Genomic DNA, 20,124 nt, shown 5'->3' on the forward strand with positions numbered 1-20,124 from the left:
CTTCAACAGTCTTTATTGAAATGGCAAAAACAAAACAAACTTACTCTTTCATCTACCTTATTTATATGGGTTGCCTCCCATAAAACGCTTCATTTTTGGTCGATAAGCTCGACTGTAGTGATGATTACTTCTCCTTTGACGTGATAATGCCAAGCCCGTAGATTCTAGCATTTATGATGATACCATCTCCTGCATACATCTCCATCTACTTTTTCATGGGGAAATTTCTAACAAAAGGTGCTTCATTGGAAGGTCAAATCTCACATTTACTTCAAAGATATTGATGGTAGCTTTTATAGTTATTAGCAATGGCATACCTAGTATAATGGTGCAATGGGATCTTCTGGCATATCAACGAAAACAAGATCAATCATAACATGACAATGATAATTTGAATGACTATACCATGTTTAATCCCTGATGTTTGTGTAAAGGTAGAACTGATCATGTTCAATTTAATTTCGCTATTAAATAAATGGCCAAGATTGAGATTATCATAAACAGTCTTACACTAGTAGGAAACAGGTCATTAGTCCCGGCTCGTAAGGGCCTTTAGTCCCAGTTGTGCAACCCGGACTAAGCAATCGGGACTAAAGGCCCCACCTTTTAGTCCCGGTCGTGTTACAAACCGGGACTAAAGGGGCTTCATGTGGCCGCTGCGTAGCGCTCAGGCAGGAGGACCTTTAGTCCCGATCGGTAACACCAACCGGGACTAAAAGGCAGCCACGCGTCAGGAGTTGGGGTTTAGGGTTTTGGAGGGGGTTTCATTTTGTGTTTTCCCCTTTTCTTTTTGTGTTTACCATTCAATTCTATTACATTTAGGATTTTTTTATGTTTTCCATTCAATTCGACACTAGCTACTACATATAACAATGAAGGAACCATTACATGAATCATCGTGAATATAGAGAAAAGTGACCTCTCTTTCTACATGCTTGGTCGAACAACAAGTTTTCGTATATCTGTTCGACACTACTGCATATAGTACACGTTCATGCATATATACAATGTAACATCTCTTACGATTCCTAATATCTATTACCAAAATCGCATTCCAAATCCCGATGGTATTCTCCGATTTTAGGTATGACCTCTTCAAGAAAGAATCACGCCAATTCATGTTGAATTGCTCGTATGGGATCCTTTTGTAGGAGTTCGTCCTGCTTCCGTTCGATCTAATTTAAAGAAGGGGGGCAATATATATATATATATATGAAACTCAACACAATTGATGGTAATAAAATAAATTTGTGAATATTGTTTACGCACTTCAAGTTGTTGTAAATATCTGTCCTTTTCACAGGTCGTCAGACGAATGTACTCGCAAACGTAGTATCCACATAAATTATTCCCGGCATCCCGCCTTAAGCACTTTACGAGAATAGAGTTCAATCAAAATAATAATCAAACATGATAATGGTATTGAAACTAGAATCAATGAGATATGTGCGGAACTAGCTAGTACTACTTACTTTGGGGTGTCGAAATCGCAGCTCCTTTTTCCAGTCACCCCTAGCCTGTTTGATGAACTCTTTCCAAACCCTGCACGGCAAAAAATGAATAAATGAGTTATTAATTATTTGATATCAAGAAATGAACGAAAGTTGCTGAGATAGTGCGATAATGATTGTCTGGAGCATTTCACTCGTGTCCGCCCACTTCGCAGGGTCTTTACGTCTCAAGTCCATGGCAATTACTACTCATGTGTCAAGTTGAATGACTAGCAGAATGAAGTGGAACCTGCGCATGCATAACTCATCAATTACACTTAACATCGAGCAAGCGAAGCAGAATGTGCACAAGACAGTAACACTCACTTGAAGTTGTAAGAAAATAGTATTTCCCTTTTGGCTTGTTATCCAATTAACGCCTTTAGCATGTTTTTCTCTGTATCCTCGGCGTTGTGTGATATCGTATATTCATTTATGATATTTAGGTTAATGAACCCAATGTCATAGATTTTTCCTCTTTTACATTCGAGGATCTTCAATCTGCATAATATAGTGAGGATAATTATACATGCAATGAACGAGCTGAGCTAAAAACTTAATTATGGAAATAATATATACTTACAAACAATAGCAAATGATGATAGTTTTGTCGAGGGCTTCTTGGTTGTATAACTTAAACAATTCTTCAAATTCAACGTAGATCGCCTTGACTCCATTGAAGTAATGCTCATCTCTAATCCCCACGTAGATCATGTTGCTCCCTTCCTTTGAGGCTTCCAAGTACCAGTCATGCAATCTTCACAACATTGTTGGTAGATGCGGGAGCTCCTCAGTTCTAATGAGAGGCTTCCCGTGCTCGTATCTAAAGGCTAAATTACCTCCTCGCCTAAGTAATCACCAAGAGTGAAACCAAGATCAGCGGCCGCTACCCCCGGATCATTAGCGATATCGGTAAACACCTTGAGCGGGGGGCACGATTGGTTTTGTTGTTCGCCGAGTTAGGGAATTGTTTCCCCCCTGCTTGCACTGTTGCTACTTCCCGACAACACATGTTGTCTACATGACTTTACAATAGAGTAGTCATAGTTTGATAACAGCGGAGGCGGTAGTGGTTTTGTAAGGTTTCCCAAACAGCGCTTCGCTTTTACCAGATCTATTTTCTCCTTTGGATCTGGACGGGTCGGTGCAAGCTGGCGTTTCACGTCGGTAGCCACGATATCCTTGGTTTCCTCCTCAGTCGTGTCGTATGGAAACTTGGCAGGAGCCTTCTTGACGCTACCTGCTCTGGATTTCTTCACAATTGTACTACTAGCCGCTGGAGCAGCGACGGATCTCTTCCATCGGTGCTGAGGCGGCGGAGGAGGCAGAGTCAGCTGACGCGGAGGATTCTGCTGAGGGGCCTCCTCTAGCGGAGTGTGTTGACGCGGCGAAGATAGCTGAGGCGACGAATGGTGCTGACGCGGCGGAGACGACTGAGGCTGCGGAGATAGAGCTGGATTGTGAGGAGTCTGCTGAGGGGCCTCCTCGGGCGGAATCTTCTGACATGGCGTCCAATGTGGAAGCACAATGTGTTCCTTTCTCCATAGAATGCTAGTCCTTATGGCATATCCCAATTGATTCCCCCCTTCACCTGTAGGGTACTCAAGCTCCAGCTGCTCAAACCCGTTCATAATTTCATCCACCTCGACAACAGCATAGCCATCTGGAATCGGAGAGCAATGGTAAGTTCCATCAGGTACACGAGGTAAGGCATAGTCGACCACCACCTTCAAGGATATGTTCAAGCATTTCGCAAGTAGATCGCAATGTTCCCTCTCCGTGATATCATCCACGGGGTAGCGAGGAGTCGTGATATCATTTGTGGGCCGAACGAGCTCCGTGGAAGCCACACTGTGTTTCTGCTGAGATGGTGGGGTAGCTCCGTGGGCAGTATCGAATGAAGGATCTTTGTGCCGCTGAGATGATGGGTCGGTAGCTCCTGGCTGGTAAGTGTCGCTATTTGCTGCTACTGCAACACTACTATTTCTTCTACCTTCTTCAGTCGGTCTGCATCCTCTTTCTTCTTTCTCCCTCGGCTCCTATAACTGTAACTGCTGTTGGGAAACCCAACCTTCTACGGAATGGAGCCTGATGTGCCTCGTGTTCGTCCAGGGTGTTCAGGATTCCCGAGGGCACGTGTCAGCTTGCCCTTCTCTCTGTCGGGATGGAACTTCCCTTCTTGCACGACCTTCATTGCATCTTGAATATTTTTGGTGGGTGTTTCAAGAGCTTTCGTATAAACACACTTCCCTGTTTCTGGGTACAAAGTTCCCCCATGCCTGAAGAACCAAGTCCTTGCCCATTTGGTACAGTCCAATGTCTCTGGATGGATCCCTTTATCAAGCAAGTTGTTCTCATCTTTCTCCCACTTGGGTCGGGCAACCTTGTAGCCACCTGACCCCATAACATGGTGATATTCCTTCTTTGCAGCATTTTACTTATTTATCTGTGACCTTTTCTTACCTTTCTCCGGTGTCTTGTAAACCATAAATGCGAGGCAGTGGTCTTTTATCTTCTCATATTGCCCGGTGAATGTTGGAGTCTTCTCTTTAAGGACAAAATTTTCGTGCAATCTTTTCTTCCAGTTGTTGAATTATTCAACCATCTTCTTAAGAGCACACGTGACTTTTTGCTGTATAACATTCTTATTTGGATCCACCTTTGACGGTAGGGTGAAATTTGTCATGAGCATATTCCAAAGCTCATCTTTGGATCTATCATCGACATAAGAAACTCAAGTGTCTGCCTTTGGCTTATTCCATTCTTGAATCTTGATCGGGATGTTGTCCCTAACAGCAACTCCGCACTAACTTGTAAATCGGCTACGGTCCGCTTAGGAGCAATCGGTTTGCCATCTGGAGCGACTTATTCGATCGTGAATCTTTCATTCTCGCCCAACCTTTTCTTCGGGCTTCTTCTCTTTACAGAAGGTGGGCTCGACCCAAAGGGCTAAAAGAAGAAAGAAGCATTAATATATGTACATACAAATCAATTAATGCATATAGTTAGAGCAAATGCTTAATAATATACCTTGTCGGACTTTGCAACAGTTAAGGCTCCAGCACCATTGGAGCCATCATCTTCTCCCTCCATTAGATCACCGGAGCCGTCATCTTCTCTTCCCTCACCATCGGATTCATCGATAAACTGTGAGGTGATATCATCATCTCTGTCACATATTATTTCCCCCAACATCTCTTCTTGTTCTAAGTCTCTGTCATGTTCCATAGTTTTGCAAATATTACAACATGGCAATATACAACCATGAGAGGTAAGTTGTTTTTTAGACTTCATGAAATCTGGGAATGCAAAATAGTAACATTATGATGAAAACTTGAGAGCAAGATTGAGTCATGCTACAACAACTTTACATGGATACCAAGGGCACGGCATCAAAGTACACATTACATGGACCAAATCACAAGAAGGAATCATATGCATATGAGCAATGGATTCCACTTCGTCTTCCTCCAGAAAAAATGACACCATTGCTCAAACTCGTGTTCTTGCTCATCTTGCTACCATTTTTGATCTCCTTGCTCGTAGATCCATTTGCAAAACTATTTTGGGGGATTGTTCTTCGTATGTGACTTCTCTAATGGTCCAATTAGTTTTTGCTCTTGTGCTTTATATATTGCAATTTTTTGCTGTTGTGGTGACCTTGTTCTTGAGCTTGCATGTCAAATTTATATGATCCAAAGTAGTTTTGTTGCAAGATGTAGCCTCTAGACACTTGTGGGAGTAGTTGCTATCAATTTTGTTGAGTTGGATTCACTTTTATTTTGAGTCACTAAAAATTTCAGAAATTTTCAGAAAAAGGAAGAGCCATGAGGAGGTGGTTGAGGGGCTCTTCAAGCTAGAATCCGGAAGAAAATGAAACTGAGGAGAAGAAGAAGCCCAACTACAACCTTCCTTGTACGACGGAGGTTCGGCCGTGTGAATGGCCAAGTGACACATTTTTTAGGGAAGCGGGAATATATGAGGATTTCTATTATTTGGCGGAGAATGCCGGCATCATCCCCTTCCTCCAAGATAAGTGTGATCAATACCTCCTACTCACTAATACATTCGTGCAAAACTTTCACTTTTATCCTGGGAAGGAACCGCCCATGGTAGAATTTCACTTATATGATGTGCCTAAGCAAATGACATTATATGATTTTTGCAATGTTTGCAAAATACCTTATGAGGGCAGCGTCAGTAAGCCATGTCCTAGGGACATGGAGGACTTTCTTTCTGAAACTACTGTGGGGGAAGAGAGAGGAGTGTCTGAAACTAGAGTTGCTAGTTTACATTTTCCCATTTTACGATATTATGCATTATTTGTCGGAAGATGTTTGACTGGTCGTTGGGAGAGTGGGGGCCTTAGCTCACTTGACCTTGCTATTTTGCGCCATGCATTATATCATGATAGAACTTTTAGTTTGGATTAGTTTCCATAGTAACAAGTGACAGAAAATTTCAGCACACTATATAAATATTCCCTTACCAAGTTCCACTCACCAAAGGCGCTTCACTCACCGGCAATGGTGCCAGAAAAGAGTCTTGATGACCCACAAGTATAGGGAATCTATCGTAGTCCTTTCTATAAGTAAGAGTGTCGAACCCAATGAGGAGCAGAAGGAAATGACAAGCAGTTTTCAGTAAGGTATTCTCTGCAAGCACTGAAATTGTAGGTAACAGATAGTTTTGTGATAAGATAATTTGTAACGTGTAACAAGAAATGAAAGTAAATAAGGTGTAGCAAGGTGGCCCAATCCTTTTTGTAGCAAAGGACAAGCTTGGACAATTTCTTATAATGAGGAAAGCGCTCCCGAGGACACATGGGAATTATCGGCAAGCTAGTTTCATCAAGCTCATCTGATTCGCGTTCGTTACTTTGATAATTTGATATGTGGGTGGACTGGTGCTTGGGTACTGCCCTTTCTTGGACAAGCATCCCACTTATGATTAACCCCTATTGCAAGCATCCGCAACTACAAAAGAAGTATTAAGGTAAACCTAACCATAACATGAAACTAATGGATCCAAATCAGCCCCTTACGAAGCAACGCATAAACTAGGGTTTAAGCTTCTGTCACTCTAGCAACCAATCATCTACTTATTACTTCCCAATGCCTTCCTCTAGACCCAAATAATGGTGAAGTGTCATGTAGTTGACGCTCACATAACACCACTAGAGGAGAGACAACATACATCTCATCAAAATATCGAACGAATACCAAATTCACATGACTACTAATAGCAAGACTCCACCCATGTCCTCAGGAACAAACGGAACTACTCACAAAGCATATTCATGTTCATAATCAGAGGAGTATTAATATGCATAAAGGATCTGAACATATGATCTTCCACCAAGTAAACCAATTAGCATCAACTACAAGGAGTAATCAACACTACTAGCAACCCACAAGTACCAATTTGTGGTTTTGGATACAAGATTAGATACAAGAGATGAACTAGGGTTTGAGAGGAGATGGTGTTGGTGAAGATGTTGATGGAGATTGACCCCCTCCCGATGAGAGGATCGTTGGTGATGACGATGGTGATGAATTCCCCCTCCCAGAGGGAAGTTCCCCCTGCAGAACAGCTCCGCTGGAGCCCTAGATTGGTTCTGCCAAGGTTCCGCCTCGTGGCGGCGGAGTTTCGTCTCGTGAGTGTGCTTATGATTTTTTTCCAGGGTAAAAGACCTCATATAGCATAAGATGGGCACCGGAGGGCCACCGGGGGGCCCAGGAGATAGGGGGCGCGCCCAGTAGGGGGGGCGTCCCCCACCCTCCTGGCCAGGGCGTGGGCCCCCTCCGGTACTTTCTTTGCCCAAAAATTCTTATTAAATCCAAAAATGACTTTTGTGGAGTTGCAGGTCTTTTGGAGCTGTGCAGAATAGGTTTCCAATATTTGCTCCTTTTCCAGCCAGAATCCCAGCTGCCGGCATCCTCCCTCTTCATGATAAACCTTGTAAAATAAGAGAGAATAGCCATAAGCATTGTGACATAACATGTAATAACAGCCCATAATGCAATAAATATCGACATAAAAGCATGATGCAAAATGGACGTATCAACTCCCCCAAGCTTAGACCTCGCTTGTCCTCAAGCGGAAGCCGATATCAAAAAATATGTCCACATGTTTAGAGATAGAGGTGTCGATAAAAATAAAATACGGACATGAAGGCATCATGATCATTCTTATAACAGCAGCATATATAGATTTTGTCATATGATTTCTTATTCTCAAGTAACAATCTATTCACAATGTCAAGTATGGTTCAGAAACTTCGTTGAAAACTAACAAACTATAATCTCAGTCAATGAAGCAATTGCAATTTATCATAACATCAGAAAGAGTCAAGAATAGAGCTTTTAAGCAAGTCCACATACTCAACTATCATATAGTCTTCTACAATTGCTAACACTCACGCAATACTTATGGTTATGGAGTTTTAGTCGGACACTGAGAAAGATAGGGGCTTATAGTGTTGCCTCCCAATGTTTTACCTCAAGGGTAATGTCAACAATAATAATTCATGCTAATGAACATCCAATTGGATATATGTGTCAGGATCTTTCCAACACGAGGTGCTTGCCAAAGGATAAAATGAAAAAGGGAAAGGTGAAGATCACCTTGACTCTTGCATAAAGTAAAAGACATAAAGTAAAAGATAGGCCCTTCGCAGAGGGAAGCAGAGGTTGTCATGCGCTTTTATGGTCGAATACACAAAATCTTAGTGCAAAAGAATGTCACTTTATATTGCCACTTGTATATGGACATTTATTATGCAGTCCATCACTTTTATTGCTTCCATAACAAGATCGTATAAAGCTTATTTTCTCTGCACTAATAAGTCATGCATATTTAGAGAGCAATTTTTATTGCCTGCACCGATGACAACTTACTTGAAGGATCTTACTCAATCCATAGGTAGATATGGTGGACTCTCATGAAAAAACTGGGTTTAAGGATATTTGGAAGCACAAGTAGTATCTCTACTTGGTGCTAGGATTTTTTTGGCTAGCATGAGGGGGAAAGGCAAGCTCAACATGTTGGACGATCCATGACAATATACTTTAACTGGGATGTGAGAAAACATAAACCATTGTGTTGTCTTCCTTGTCCAACATCAACTCTTTAGCATGTCATACTTTAATGGGTGCTCACAATCATAAAAGATGTTCAAGATAGTATATTTATATGTGAAAACCTCTCTTTCCTTATTACTTCCTATTAATTGTAGCGATGACCAAAACTATGTTTGCCAACTCTAAACAACTTTTAAGCCTCATGCTTTCTATGTGTGACGTCATTACTACCCATAAGATCAATATGAACTCTTTTATTTCTTTTTATTTTCTTAAGATCATGGCAAGATAGCAAAGCCCTTGACTCAACACTAATCTTTATTATATAACTCACGGACTCGATTACATAGAAGGATCACAAAGCAAAACTCAAAACTAATTCATACAAAGACTTTATTCTACTAGATCTAGATATTACCAAAAGGATCGAACTAAGTAAAACGGTAAAGATAGGAGTGTGATGGTGGTACGATACCGGGGCACCTCCCCCAAGCTTGGCAGTTGCCAAGGGGAGTGCCCATACCCATGTGATTATGTCCTTGGAGGTGATGAAGGCGGAGTTGTTGGTGATGTAGGCTTGCTTCTCAGCTTGCGCTTGAGAATGGAATTTTGCTCCCTTAGATCCTCGATCTCCCGCTCAAGGCTTAATATTCTTTTGCATAGCTCCTGTTTGTTTTCCGGCAAGCGACGAAAAGGGATAAACTCGATCTTGGACTTCCTTGCCCTATTAGGAAGGCTTGACTTTTTAAACTCCACACGCATATCCCCAGGTTGAGGTAACAGGACTTCGTCTTCATCTGAGCTCGTCTCCTCCTTTCCCTTAGGCTCATAGTCTTCCTCCTCATCAGTGGTCCAACCACAATGATCCAAATCCCCGTAGAATTTAGGGTCTGCAAGGTAATCAACCACATAGCTTTCTCCCTCCGAATCCTGGGATGACATGTTGCTCAGATCTGTGACAAAAACAACTTGACACGAAAACAGAAGATTTTTGCATGATACAGTGATCAAAACTTTCGGGAGATTATATAATGAATTTTTACCGACCAAAAGAAGTAACGTGCAAGAAAATAGAGTCCGGGAGGCACACGACGTGCCCACGAGGCAGGGGGCACGCACAGTAAGGGTGGGCGTGCCCTCCACCCTCGTGGAGGCCTCGTGTCCTTCCCGGATTACTTCTTGCTTCCATCAATTTTTAAATATTCCAAAATGGAGGAATATTGCCATTAGAATTGTTTTGGAGTTGGTTTACTTACCGTACCACATACCTATTCCTTTTCGGAGTCTAAAACGTTCCGGAAAGTATCCCTTATGTATTCCTCCGGGGTTATGGTTTCAATAATATTAGTTTCAACATTTATAGGGTTACCTGAGATATAATGTTTGATTCTTTGACCGTTCACCACCCTTGGACTTGTGCCTTCGAAGTTGTTGATTTTTATGGCACCGGAATGATAGACTTCTTCAATAATGTAAGGACCTTCCCATTTAGAGAGAAGTTTTCCTACAAAAAATCTTAAACGAGAGTTGAATAGCAACACATAATCACCTACGTTAAACTCACGCTTTTGTATTATTTTGTCATGCCATCTTTTAACTTTTTCTTTAAACAGCTTGGCATTCTCATAAGCTTGGGTTCTCCATTCATCAAGTGAGCTAATGTCAAATAACCTCTTCTTACCGGCAAGTTTGAAATCATAGTTGAGCTCTTTAATAGCCCAATATGCCTTATGTTCAAGTTCAAGAGGTAAGTGACATGCTTTTCCATAAACCATCTTATACGGAGACATACCCATAGGATTTTTATATGCAGCTCTATAGGCCCATAATGCATCATCAAGTTTCTTGGACCAATTCTTTCTAGATCTATTAACAGTCTTTTGCAAAATTAATCTGAGCTCTCTATTGCTCAATTCTACTTGACCACTAGACCGTGGGTGATAAGGAGATGCAATTCTATGATTAACATCATATTTAGCAAGCATTTTACGGAAAGCACCATGAATAAAATGTGAACCACCATCAGTCATGGGATATCCAAGGACTCCAAACCTCGAAAAAAAAACTTCTTTAAGCATCTTAATAGAGGTGTTATGATCAGCACTACTAGTTAGAATAGCTTCTACCCACTTAGTAACGTAATCAACGTCAACTAAAATATGTGTGTATCCATTGGAGGCAGGAAAAGGTCCCATATAATCAAAGCCCCAAACATCAAATGGTTCAATAACAAGAGAATAATTCATAGGCATTTCTTGATGTCTACTAATATTACCAATTCTTTTACATTCATCACAAGAAAAGACAAACTTACGGGCATCTTTAAAAAGAGTAGGCCAATAAAAGCCAGATTGCAATACCTTATGTGCAGTTATATCTCCAGCATGGTGTCCTCCATATGGTTTGGAGTGACACTTGCGTATGATCTGTTCCTGTTCATGCTCAGGTACACAACGTCTAATAACACCATCTACTCCTTCTTTATAAAGGTGTGGGTCATCCCAGAAGTAATATCTTAAATCATAAAAGAACTTTTTATTTTGCTGGTATGTGAAACTAGGTGGTATAAATTTAGCAACAATGTAATTAGCATAATCAGCATACCATGGAGCAGTACGAGAAGCATTAATGACCGCTAATTGTTCATCAGGGAAGCTATCATCAGTAGGTAGTGGGTCATCAAGAACATTCTCTAACCTAGACAAGTTGTCTACAACGGGGTTCTCGGCTCCCTTTCTATCAATAATATGCAAATCAAATTCTTGGAGCAAGAGGACCCATCTAATAAGTCTAGGTTTAGCATCTTTCTTTTCCATAAGATATTTAATAGCAGCATGATCAGTGTGAATAGTTACTTTAGAATCAACAATATAAGGTCTGAACTTAACACAAGCAAATACAACTGTTAAAAATTCTTTTTCAGTAGTAGCATAATTTCTCTGGGCATTATCAAGAGTTTTACTAGCATACTGGATAACATTTAATTTCTTATCAACTCTTTGCCCTAGAACAACACCTACAACATAATCACTAGCATCACACATAATTTCAAAGGGTAAGTTCCAATCAGGTGGCTGAACAATAGGTGCAGTGATCAAAGCTTTCTTAAGTATTTCAAATGCTTCTACACAATCATCATCAAAGAAAAAAGGAATATCTTTTTGCAATAAATTAGTCAGAGGCCTAGAGATTTTAGAAAAGTCCTTAATGAACCTCCTATAAAAACCAGCATGACCAAGGAAACTTCTTATACCTTTAATGTCCTTGGGGTATGGCATCTTTTCAATAGCATCAACTTTAGCTCTATCAACTTCAATACCTTTTCAGAAATTTTATGCCCCAAGACAATGCCTTCATTAACCATAAAGTGGCACTTTTCCCAATTCAAGATGAGACTAGTGTCTTCACATCTCTTCAAAACTCGATCAAGGTTGCTCAAGCAATCATCAAAAGAGGATCCATAAACGGAGAAGTCATCCATGAATACCTCATAAATCTTTTCACAAAAGTCAGAGAATATAGCCATCATGCATCTTTTAAAGGTAGTAGGTGCATTACATAAACCAAAAGGCATACGTCTATAAGCAAATGTACCGAAAGGGCAGGTAAAAGTAGTTTTTGATTGATCCTCCGCTGACACAGGTATTTGAGAGAAACCAGAATAACCATCTAGAAAGCATAAATGTGTATGTTTGGATAGTCTTTCTAGCATTTGATCAATAAAAGGTAAATGGTAATGATCTTTCTTAGTAGCTTTATTTAATTTACGGAAATCAATTACCATCCCATAACCTGTAATAATTCTTTGCGGAATCAATTCATCTTTATCATTAGGAACAACAGTAATACCTTCCTTCTTAGGAACGCAATGGACATGACCTACCCAATCACTATCAGCAACGGGATAAATTATACCTGCCTCAAGGAGCTTTACTATCTCCTTTCTTACCACTTCTTTCATCTTAGGATTTAATCATCGTTGATGATCTCTAACTGGTTTGGAACCTTCATCCAATTTAATTTTATGTTGACATAGAGTGGGACTAATGCCCTTAAGATCATCCAGAGTATATCCAATAGCAGCACGGTGCTTCTTCAGAGTTTTCAATAATCTTTCCTCTTCTTGCTCTGAAAGGTTAGAACTAATAATAATAGGATATATTTTCTTTTCATCAAGATAAGCATATTTAAGATTATTAGGTAAAGGTTTGAGCTCAAACACGGGATCACCCTTGGGTGGAGGGGGATCCCCTAGGATTTCAACAAGTAGGTTGTGTTTCAGAATAGGACCCTGTTGAAGGAATACTTTATCTATTTCCCTTCTTTCATTCATAAACATATCATTTTCATGGTCTAGCAAATATTGTTCTAACGGATCAGTAGGAGGCACGGCAATAGAAGCAAGACCAATAATTTCGTCCTTACTAGACAAATCTTTATCACGGGGTTGTCTACAAAATTTAGCAAAATTAAACTCATGAGTCATATCATCCAAGCCAATCGTGACAACATCCTTTTTGCAATCGATCCTAGCATTAACAGTATTCAAGAAGGGTCTACCAAATATAATGGGACAAAAGTCATCTTGTGGGGAACCCAGAACAAGGAAATCAGCAGGATATTTAACTTTCCCACACAAGACTTCAACATCTCTAACAATCCCAACTGGTGAAATAGTATCTCTATTGGCAAGCTTAATTGTAACATCAATACCTTCTAACTCAGCGGGTGCAATATCATGCATAATTTCTTGGTATAAGGAAATAGGTATTGCACTATCACTAGCACCCATATCACATAAGCCATGATAACAATGATCTCCTATTTTAACAGAAATAACAGGCATGCCTACAACAGGTCTATGTATCTTAGCATCTGGTTTAGCAATATTAGCGGTTTCACCACAGAAGTAAATAACATGCCCATCTATATTATCATCCAAGAGATCTTTAACCATAGCAATACTAGGTTCAACTTTAATTTGCTCAGGAGGTGTATAAGTTCTAGTATTACTCTTACGAACAACAGTTGAAGCTTTAGCATGATCCTTCATTCTAACAGGATAAGTAGTAGGAACAATAGGATCATTATAAGTGATAGTCTTTTCTTCAACTGTAATAGGTGCAACTACTTTTACTTCAATGGGAGGATTATATTTAAACCACGTCTCCTTAGGGAGATCAACGTGAGTAGCAAAAGATTCACAGAAAGAAGCTACTATCTCATAGTCAAGTCCATATTTAGCGCTAAATCCACGGAAAGCATCGGTATCCATAAAAGATTTAACGCAATCAAACTTAGGTGTCATTGAAGGAAATATGCCCTAGAGTCAATAATAAAGTTATTATTTATTTCCTTATAATCATGATAAATGTTTATTATTCATGCTAGAATTGTATTTTCCGGAAACATAATACATGTGTGAATACATAGACAAACAGAGTGTCACTAGTATGCCTCTACTTGACTAGCTCGTTAATCAAAGATGGTTATGTTTCCTAACCATGAACAATGAGTTGTTATTTGATTAACGAGGTCACATCATTAGTAGAATGATCTGATTGACATGACCCATTCCATTAGCTTAGCACCTGATCGTTTAGTATGTTGCTATTGCTTTCTTCATGACTTATACATGTTCCTACGACTATGAGATTATGCAACTCCCGTTTACCGGAGGAACACTTTGGGTACTACCAAACGTCACAACGTAAATGGGTGATTATAAAGGAGTACTACAGGTGTCTCCAATGGTTGATGTTGGGTTGGCGTATTTCGAGATTAGGATTTGTCACTCCGATTGTCGGAGAAGTATCTCTGGGCCCTCTCGGTAATACACATCACATAAGCCTTGCAAGCATTACAACTAATATGTTAGTTGTGAGATGATGTATTACAGAACGAGTAAAGAGACTTGCCGGTAACGAGATTGAACTAGGTATTGGATACCGACGATCGAATCTCGGGCAAGTAACATACCGATGACAAAGGGAACAACGTATGTTGTTATGCGGTCTGACCGATAAAGATCTTCGTAGAATATGTAGGAGCCAATATGGGCATCCAGGTCCCGCTATTGGTTATTGACCAGAGACATGTCTCGGTCATGTCTACATTGTTCTCGAACCCGTAGGGTCCGCACGCTTAAGGTTACGATGACAGTTATATTATGAGTTTATGCATTTTGATGTACCGAAGGTTGTTCGGAGTCCAGGATGTGATCACGGACATGACGAGGAGTCTCGAAATGGTCGAGACATAAAGATTGATATATTGGAAGCCTATGTTTGGACATCGGAAGTGTTCCGGGTGAAATCGGGATTTTACCGGGTTACCGGGAGGTTACCGGAACCCCCCGGGAACCACATGGGCCTTCATGGGCCTTAGTGGAATGGAGAAAGGGGCAGCCCAAGGGGGCTGCGCGCCTCCCCCCTTCCCCTAGTCCTATTAGGACTAGGAGAGGTGGCCGGCCACCCCTCTCCCTCTTTCCCCCTTGGGAATCCTAGTTGGAATAGGATTGGAGGGGAGTCCTACTCCCGGTAGGAGTAGGACTCCTCCTGCGCCTCCTCCTCCTGGCCGGCGCACCCTCCCCCCTTGGCTCCTTTATATACTGAGGCAGGGGCACCTCTAAACACACAAGTTGACACAAGTTGATCCACGTGATCGATTCCTTAGCCGTGTGCGGTGCCCCCTGCCACCATATTCCTCGATAATACTGTAGCGGAGTTTAGGCGAAGCCCTGCTGCTGTAGTTCATCAAGATCGTCACCACGCCGTCGTGCTGACGAAACTCTTCCCCGACACTTTGCTGGATCGGAGTCCGGGGATCGTCATCGAGCTGAACGTGTGCTCGAACTCGGAGGTACCGTAGTTTCGGTGCTTGATCGGTTGGATCGTGAAGACGTACGACTACTTCCTCTACGTCGTGTCATTGCTTCCGCAGTCGGTCTGCGTTGGGTACGTAGACAACACTCTCCTCTCGTTGCTATGCATCACATGATCCTGTGTGCGCGTAGGAAATTTTTTGAAATTACTACGAAACCCAACAGTGGTATCCGAGCCAGGTTAATGATGTTGATGTTATATGCACGAGTAGAACACAAGTGAGTTGTGGACGATACAAGTCATACTGCCTACCAGCATGTCATATTTTGGTTCAGCGGTATTGTTGGACGAGACGACCCGGACCAACCTTACGCGAGACCGGTTCCCTCGACGTGCTTTGCACAGAGATGGCTTGCGGGCGACTGCCTCTCCAACTTTAGTTGAACCAAGTATGGCTACGCCCGGTCCTTGCGAAGGTTAAAACGGAGTCTATTTGACAAACTATCGTTGTGGTTTTGATGCGTAGGTGAGATTGGTTCTTACTTAAGCCCGTAGCAGCCACGTAAAACATGCAACAACAAAGTAGAGGACGTCTAACTTGTTTTTGCAGGGCATGTTGTGATGTGATATGGTCAAGGCATGATGCTGAATTTTATTGTATGAGATGATCATGTTTTGTAACCAAGTTATCGGCAACTGGCAGGAGCCATATGGTTGTCGCTTTATTGTATGCAATGCAATCGTGATGTAATGCTTTACTTTATTACTAAACGGTAGTGATAGTCGTGGAAGCATAAGATTGGCGAGACGACAACGATGCTACGATGGAGATCAAGGTGTCGCGCCGGTGACGATGGTGATCATGACGGTGCTTCGGAGATGGAGATCACAAGCACAAGATGATGATGGCCATATCATATCACTTATATTGATTGCATGTGATGTTTATCTTTTTATGCATCTTATCTTGCTTTGATTGACGGTAGCATTATAAGATGATCTCTCACTAAATTATCAAGAAGTGTTCTCCCTGAGTATGCACCGTTGCAAAAGTTCTTCGTGCTGAGACACCACGTGATGATCGGGTGTGATAGGCTCTACGTTCAAATACAACGGGTGCAAAACAGTTGCACACGCAAAATACTCAGGTTAAACTTGACGAGCCTAGCATATGCAGATATGGCCTCGGAACACGGAGACCGAAAGGTCGAGCGTGAATCATATAGTAGATATGATCAACATAATGATGTTCACCGATGAAACTACTCCATCTCACGTGATGATCGGACATGGTTTAGTTGATTTGGATCACGTGATCACTTAGAGGATTAGAGGGATGTCTATCTAAGTGGGAGTTCTTTAATAATATGATTAATTGAACTTAAAATTTATCATGAACTTAGTCCCTGATAGTATCTTGCTTGTTTATGTTGATTGTAGATAGATGGCTCGTGCTGTTGTTCCGTTAAATTTTAATGCGTTCCTTGAGAAAGCAAAGTTGAAAGATGATGGTAGCAATTACACGGACTGGGTCCGTAACTTGAGGATTATCCTCATTGCTGCACAGAAAAATTACGTCCTGGAAGCACCGCTGGGTGCCAGGCCTGCTGCTGGAGCAACGCCAGATGTTATGAACGTCTGGCAGAGCAAAACTGATGACTACTCGATAGTTCAGTGTGCCATGCTTTACGGCTTAGAATCGGGACTTCAACGACGTTTTGAACGTCATGGAGCATATGAGATGTTCCAGGAGTTGAAGTTAATATTTCAAGCAAATGCCCGGATTGAGAGATATGAAGTCTCCAATAAGTTCTATAGCTGCAAGATGGAAGAGAACAATTCTGTCAGTGAGCATATACTCAAAATGTCTGGGTATAATAATCACTTGATTCAATTGGGAGTTAATCTTCCGGATGATTGCGTCATTGACAGAATTCTCCAATCACTGCCACCAAGCTACACGAGCTTCGTGATGAACTATAATATGCAAGGGATGAACAAGACTATTCCCGAGCTCTTCGCAATGCTAAAAGCTGCGGAGGTAGAAATCAAGAAGGAGCATCAAGTGTTGATGGTTAACAAGACCACTAGTTTCAAGAAAAAGGGCAAAGGGAAGAAAAAGGGGAACTTCAAAAAGAACGGCAAGCAAGTTGCTGCTCAAGAGAAGAAACCCAAGTCTAGACCTAAGCCTGAAACTGAGTGCTTCTACTGCAAGCAGACTGGTCACTGGAAGCGGAACTGCCCCAAGTATTTGGCGGATAAGAAGGATGGCAAGGTGAACAAAGGTATATGTGATATACATGTTATTGATGTGTACCTTACCAATGCTCGCAGTAGCACCTGGGTATTTGATACTGGTTCTGTTGCTAATATTTGCAACTCGAAACAGGGACTACAGAATAAGCGGGCACTGGCAAAGGACGAGGTGACGATGCGCGTGGGAAACGGTTCCAAAGTCGATGTGATCGCGGTCGGCACGCTACCTCTACATCTACCTTCGGGATTAATATTAGACGGCGGGCGTGCATTTTGATGACAGTTATATTATGAGTTTATGCATTTTGATGTACCGAAGGTTGTTCGGAGTCCCGGATGTGATCACGGACATGACGAGGAGTCTCTATATGGTCGAGACATAAAGATTGATATATTGGAAGCCTATGTTTGGACATCGGAAGTGTTCCGGGTGAAATCGGGATTTTACCGGGTTACCGGGAGGTTACCGGAACCCCCCGGGAACCACATGGGCCTTCATGGGCCTTAGTGGAAAGGAGAAAGGGGCAGCCCAAGGGGGCTGCGCGCCTCCCCCCTTCTCCTAGTCCTATTAGGACTAGGAGAGGTGGCCGGCCACCCCTCTCCCTCTTTCCCCCTTGGGAATCCTAGTTGGAATAGGATTGGAGGGGAGTCCTACTCCCGGTAGGAGTAGGACTCCTCCTGCGCCTCCTCCTCCTGGCCGGCGCACCCTCCCCCCTTGGCTCCTTTATATACTGAGGCAGGGGCACCTCTAAACACACAAGTTGACACAAGTTGATCCACGTGATCGATTCCTTAGCCGTGTGCGGTGCCCCCTGCTACCATATTCCTCGATAATACTGTAGCGGAGTTTAGGCGAAGCCCTGCTGCTGTAGTTCATCAAGATCGTCACCACGCCGTCGTGCTGACGAAACTCTTCCCCGACACTTTGCTGGATCGGAGTCCGGGGATCGTCATCGAGCTGAACGTGTGCTCGAACTCGGAGGTGCCGTAGTTTCGGTGCTTGATCGGTTGGATCGTGAAGACGTACGACTACTTCCTCTACGTCGTGTCATTGCTTCCGCAGTCGGTCTGCGTTGGGTACGTAGACAACACTCTCCTCTCGTTGCTATGCATCACATGATCCTGTGTGCACGTAGGAAAATTTTTGAAATTACTACGAAACCCAACAGTGGCATCCGAGCCTAGGTTAATGATGTTGATGTTATATGCACGAGTAGAACACAAGTGAGTTGTGGACGATACAAGTCATACTGCCTACCAGCATGTCATATTTTGGTTCAGCGGTATTGTTGGACGAGACGACCCGGACCAACCTTACGCGTACGCTTACGCGAGACCGGTTCCCTCGACGTGCTTTGCACAGAGATGGCTTGCGGGCGACTGCCTCTCCAACTTTAGTTGAACCAAGTATGGCTACGCCCGGTCCTTGCGAAGGTTAAAACGGAGTCTATTTGACAAACTATCGTTGTGGTTTTGATGCGTAGGTGAGATTGGTTCTTACTTAAGCCCGTAGCAGCCACGTAAAACATGCAACAACAAAGTAGAGGACGTCTAACTTGTTTTTGCAGGGCATGTTGTGATGTGCTATGGTCAAGGCATGATGCTGAATTTTATTGTATGAGATGATCATGTTTTGTAACCAAGTTATCGGCAACTGGCAGGAGCCATATGGTTGTCGCTTTATTGTATGCAATGCAATCGCGATGTAATGCTTTACTAAACGGTAGTGATAGTCGTGGAAGCATAAGATTGGCGAGACGACAACGATGCTACGATGGAGATCAAGGTGTCGCGCCGGTGACGATGGTGATCATGACGGTGCTTTGGAGATGGAGATCACAAGCACAAGATAATGATGGCCATATCATATCACTTATATTGATTGCATGTGATGTTTATCTTTTTATGCATCTTATCTTGCTTTGATTGACGGTAGCATTATAAGATGATCTCTCACTAAATTATCAAGAAGTGTTCTCCCTGAGTATGCACCGTTGCAAAAGTTCTTCGTGCTGAGACACCACGTGATGATCGGGTGTGATAGGCTCTACGTTCAAATACAACGGGTGCAAAACAGTTGCGCACGCAGAATACTCAGGTTAAACTTGACGAGCCTAGCATATGCAGATATGGCCTCGGAACACGGAGACCGAAAGGTCGAGCGTGAATCATATAGTAGATATGATCAACATAATGATGTTCACCGATGAAACTACTCCATCTCACGTGATGATCGGACATGGTTTAGTTGATTTGGATCACGTGATCACTTAGAGGATTAGAGGGATGTCTATCTAAGTGGGAGTTCTTTAATAATATGATTAATTGAACTTAAAATTTATCATGAACTTAGTCCCTGATAGTATCTTGCTTATTTATGTTGATTGTAGATAGATGGCTCGTGCTGTTGTTCCGTTAAATTTTAATGCGTTCCTTGAGAAAGCAAAGTTGAAAGATGATGGTAGCAATTAC

The sequence above is a fragment of the Triticum dicoccoides genome, chromosome 4B (assembly GCF_002162155.2).
Source record: "Triticum dicoccoides isolate Atlit2015 ecotype Zavitan chromosome 4B, WEW_v2.0, whole genome shotgun sequence".
Classification (NCBI taxonomy): domain Eukaryota; kingdom Viridiplantae; phylum Streptophyta; class Magnoliopsida; order Poales; family Poaceae; genus Triticum; species Triticum dicoccoides.